Source organism: Tupaia chinensis, unplaced genomic scaffold, assembly GCF_000334495.1.
Source record: "Tupaia chinensis unplaced genomic scaffold, TupChi_1.0 Scaffold145685_1, whole genome shotgun sequence".
Classification (NCBI taxonomy): Eukaryota; Metazoa; Chordata; class Mammalia; order Scandentia; family Tupaiidae; genus Tupaia; species Tupaia belangeri.
This window is the reverse complement of record NW_006205542.1, coordinates 5,402,926-5,407,938: the sequence shown is the minus strand read 5'-3', so window position 1 is coordinate 5,407,938 and position 5,013 is coordinate 5,402,926. Positions and strand designations below refer to the sequence as shown.

At 40.9% G+C, this 5,013-nt stretch overlaps 1 pseudogene; it reads right to left on the bottom strand.

Annotated features, from left to right (window-relative positions):
* Positions 1–2,674: 2,674 nt before the first annotated feature.
* LOC102500180 (ribosomal L1 domain-containing protein 1-like) lies at positions 2,675–4,475 on the bottom strand (annotated as a pseudogene).
* Positions 4,476–5,013: the final 538 nt, after the last annotated feature.

Here is a 5,013-nt window from a genome sequence, read left to right as displayed (position 1 = left end):
CTCACCTGGGACTCAAACCCCAGTTAGCCATGTGGGGGTCTAGTGCCTCAAACAACACACCACCTGCTGGCCCACAGTATTATATTTTAAAAATTAAAAATATGATTTAAAAAGCTTTGAAAAGGTAGAAAAACAAGCTTGAATTAAATTTGGGGAAAGGAAACTATAAATATATATTTGTTAGAGATAGATAATTTGCAAAAAAGAAAATTCTGAAAGATTAGTTCTCTGTAGCCTACATACGTATTCTAGAAAACATATCCAAAACTTACATTTAAAAATCTGTAAAATTTGGGGGACCAGCAATTAGCATAGTGGCTATGTCGCTGGACTCCCATGTAGTCGATCGCGGTTCGCGTCCCACACCTGGTGGCTTAAAACTCACACCAGGTACGTGTGCGTGCGTGCCCAAGATCCCAAGAGGAGAACGGAGGAGAAGGGATTGCAGCGTGGCCATTCCCCCTGGGGGGTGATTTCTCGCTTTCTGTCTCTCTGTCTCTCTCTGTCTGTCTGGCGAGTGCACGCACCCTATAGCGAAAACCTCTCAAAAAAAAAAAATCTGTAAAATTTAAGATCAGCAGATGGCATAATGGTTACATTGCTGGACTCACACGTAGTCGACTTCAGTTCGAGTTCCAGACCTGGTGGCTTAAAACTCATGCCAGGAGCATGTGCATACATGCCCAAATTCCTGAGGGAAGAATGGAGGAGAAGGGATTGTGGCATGGCCATCCCCCTGTAGGGGTGATTTCTTGCTTTCTGTCTCTCTGTCTCTCCAGAGTGTGTTTGTGCCCTATACCAAAAATCTATAAAAATTGTTTTAAAAAAAATCTGTAAAAATGTGTGTGTTTGTGTGTGCTTAATTTGCTATAGGGCATGTGTGCTCACCAGAAGAAATAGAAAGGAAGTGAGAAAGCAGCCCCCAGAGAGAATGGCCATGCTGCAACTCCTTCTCCATTCCTCTCTGGGGATTTTGGCACACACACACGCACATACCTGGCATGTTGTTCACGCTTCTAGGCCTGAGACTCAAACCACCCCGTCAGTCATATGGGATAAGCCATCTTAACCACCGTGCATCAGCTGGCCCTAAAATTATGTTTTTATAAATTACCCCAAATTGGTTATAATTTAAATTTAATCATTTTCAGTGATATTGTAAAGATAATTTTGCCTTCAGATTCAGTTTAATGCTAAGAGAAAAATCTGTGCAGATCTCTATTTTAGCACATTTTGTATTCTTTTTATTTTATTTTTTTAAGTTTTTTTTTGCCATAGAGCACATGCATTCAAGGGAAAAAGAGAGAGAGGGAAAGTGATATCACCTCCCAGGGGTATGGATTCCTTCTCCTCCATTCTCATTTTTGGAGTTTGGGCATGCACGCACAGTGTGCCTGACATGATTTTCAAGTCACCCAGTCTGGGACTTGAACTGTGATTGGCCATGTGGGAGTCCAGCACCTTAACTACCACACTACCTGCTGGCCCCCGTACACTTTGTATTCTATTGAGTGTTTTATTTGCACGTCTGTAATCTCATAGAGGTCTTGCTTCTCTTTGGACATATATGGAGAGCCTTCCAGGACATAAAAGGCATGCATGCAGCAAACATTTGTGTAGTGAACTGTGCTGAACGAACTCTAGCATTGTCAGGTTGATACTCTTGATAGTAAAGGTCCTTCAGAAATAAACAGCTTTAGAACATTTTAGAGCTTTTTTATGGAAGTAGGTGGGTGTAGCTAATTCTGTATGGGAACATGAAATTTAAATTTAAAGCATTATTCCACAGGTGATTCATCTTTATAAAACATACTTACATATTTTATATCTTTTTTTACTAAAATTAATTTTCTTGGTACTTGTCATTTTTATTTTCACCAAGTATCATTATATGTGTAAGACATTCTATGATGTTGCTAATTTATAAAAAAATCAAAATGAAAGTAAAGTGTTACTTTCTTTCCAAGTTGTGCATGAAATATCAAAGTTGATAGATATTACAAAAGTACTTATGTATAATAATAAAAAGACCAAAAAGACTGGAAGTGGAAGGAATTAAAGAAATCAGTGATACATAGTATTTTTTTTTTCAAAAAGTGCTTGTTAGATATGTGAAAAGGTTGGTAATGACTGCTTGTCTTGTCTTAAAAATACAAGTACAGGGAAGTATATCGAGTAATCACTGACCAGGAAGTGTTCTAGTTCAATGTGTCAGAGTTAAATATTATCCTACAGTTAATAATAAACGTAAGTGTGAGGTGAACAAACATTAAATGAATTCAGAGTAATAATTTGAATTCATTCACTTAGGCTTTATTGAGATTTACCAAATAATGATTATATTAGTCAGCCTTTGCTGTGAAGCCCACAAAACCATCATAGCTTAGAGAGAAACCATCCATTTTCCTCCCGGAAGGTATATGGGTCACCTCGGGCAACTGTGGTTCAGGCTGCTCGACAATTCAGTCTGTCTTATGGGTCTCATTCTGAGGTTCAAGGTGAAGGAACAGGTGCTACCTGGGTATGTTCTTCTTGTGTCAGAGGTCAAAAACATGTCATGACGTTTAAAGAATTGGCCCAGTGCTACATTCTATTTTTTTTTTTTTTAGCACTTGACTTTCTTATGATATAAGCAAGCACAAAAAGACCAATTTAAAAACAGAATTTACTTTAAACCTCTTATACCCAGGAGCATACACCAGAGTCACCTGTGGAGGTTTATATGCATACCACCTTCCAGGCCTGGTAAGACTACAGTGGGGTCCGGACCAAGTACGCTGAAGGAGCGCTATGTTTCCTCCTGATTGCTCACGTTATGTCGCCTGGGGCACTTGGGGTTTGGGGGGCACTGTTTGGGGGTTTGGGGAGCTTTCTTTGTAGATTTACTAGGAGTAGCAAAGAACTTGGCCCCTGGCTTTTTTGGAGTCTGTCTTGGGTCTTTTTTCCCCAGGGAAGGGGTTCTTTCTTTTTCTGTCTCTTCAATGTTTGGCTTCTTCCCCAGGCCTTTATTTGGAGTCTCAGGCTCTGCCGTTTTTGGGGTCTCTGAAGCTGGTCAAATCTTTTTCTTTCCACAAGATGTGCTGGGACCAGACCTCTTTTTTGGTGATGTCTTTTCTGTGCCATGTGTTTGCATCTCTACATTTCCTTTAGTTGGAGTTTCTTCTATTGGTACTAGCTGTGGAATTTCATCTTCAGGGTCGTCTTTCAGTTTCAATTGGGCTTTCCCTTGGCCGGTCTTCTGCTGTTTTGCATCTGCTCCTTTCTGGGGTCCAGAATTACTCACTGGAGCACCGGCAATTTTCGGTGCTACATCGTCTTTAGCTCCGACTGATGCAGCCTTGCTACCCTCTTGCATTATCTTTTTATTTTTCTTTCTTTTCTTCTGTTTTTCATATTCTTCTCCTTTGCATTTCTCCTTTCCCAATTTTTTCTTTTCCTTCTGAGTAGGAGTTCATATTCTCTTGGCTTCATCCTGACTGCTGAGAAATGAGAAGATGGGAAAGGGAGCTGATTTCTCAGTTTTCACAAACAACAGTTTCTCACTCTCCCATTCTTCTGGCAATTTTTCTGAAAGCCTTTCCGTGACAGCAACGACATTTTCAACAATGTACTGGGCCTGCATCCCAGTGTGACCCATGCGTATAGTGCTGTGAGAACCACTTTTCGAGATGTTTACGACGGCTCCACCTATCGAACTATCAATCTCTTGTGATAAATTCTGGGCCAGAAGGTTCACACTTACTGGAACTTTCTTCCCTTGATAGAAATGCCTCCCAAGGTGCAATGGTAAGAGCTTCCTGATCCTATCATCTATCTGTAAGGAAGAAGTCAAAACTACTCAGGAGGCGAAGCCTGGCTTCATAGGCTTTATACTCCTTTTTGAAAGCCTGGAAAGGAATAATCTGAGAGATGATTTTTAACTCCATGCTTATTCACAAGCTTTCTGTAGAAACGTTCTGTCTTTTCAGGAGTTGAATTGGGTTTATCCTTGGTAAATAAACAATTTTCTGCTAAATCTGTTCGAATACCATTAGGCAAGGGCAATTGGACCTTCAGTTCTTTACTAGGAATTTTCCACAATAACCACTAAAAATAAATTTTCATTCTCATTCAAAAACAATCCATTACTGATTTTCCTGGTTCTGGCATGTGCCAACAGAGTTTCCACTGCCTTTCTTTCTTTCTTTTTTTTTTTAAGAATTATTTAATTTTATTTATTCATTCATTTATTTTAATTTGACCAGAGGGAGAGAGAAAGGAAGTTGGAAAGCAAGTCACCAGGTCCAGGATTTGAACCGTGATCGACCATGTGGGAGTGTCTAGCACCTTAACCACCACGTCACCTGCTGGTCCTCCACTGCCTTTCTTATCTTCCCTTCATCCAACTGGTCCAGGGAGGTGGGGACGGCAGGAGTCGCGGACGAGGCCGCGGGCACACCTGAATTGGACACTGCAGTGGAAGCCAAGGCCTCCATGTTGTCCTCACCTTGTGCAGACATGCGTGCAGAACTCTGGAGCCAGAAGTAGGGACCCGGTGCTACATTCTATTGATCAAAGGTCAGATGATCAATCCCAGCTTCAAAGGGGCTAGATGAATAGTCTTATTATGGATGATTGAGGAGCAAGTATAGTATAACCTAATAATCTAAATAATTTAATCTATCGCCCCTATTCGTTATTCAAAATGCCCAGTTGAAAAGGGTTGGCAGGACAGGCAGGTGGCATGATGGTTGAAGGTGCTGGACTCCCACATGGTCGACTGCAGTTCAAGTCCCAGACCTGGAGACTTGCTCACACACACTCTCTCTCTGGTAAAGAAAACCTGAAAAATAATTATAATAAATAAGTAATTCTTAAAAAAAAAAGAAAGAAAGAAAAGGGTTGGCAGATGGGGCCGACAGGTGGTGTGGTGGTTAAAGCACTGAACATTCCCACATGGCCAACCATGGTTTGAGTCCCAGACCTGTGGTTTCCTTTCTTATTCTGTGTGTGTGTGTGTGTGTGTGGGTGTGT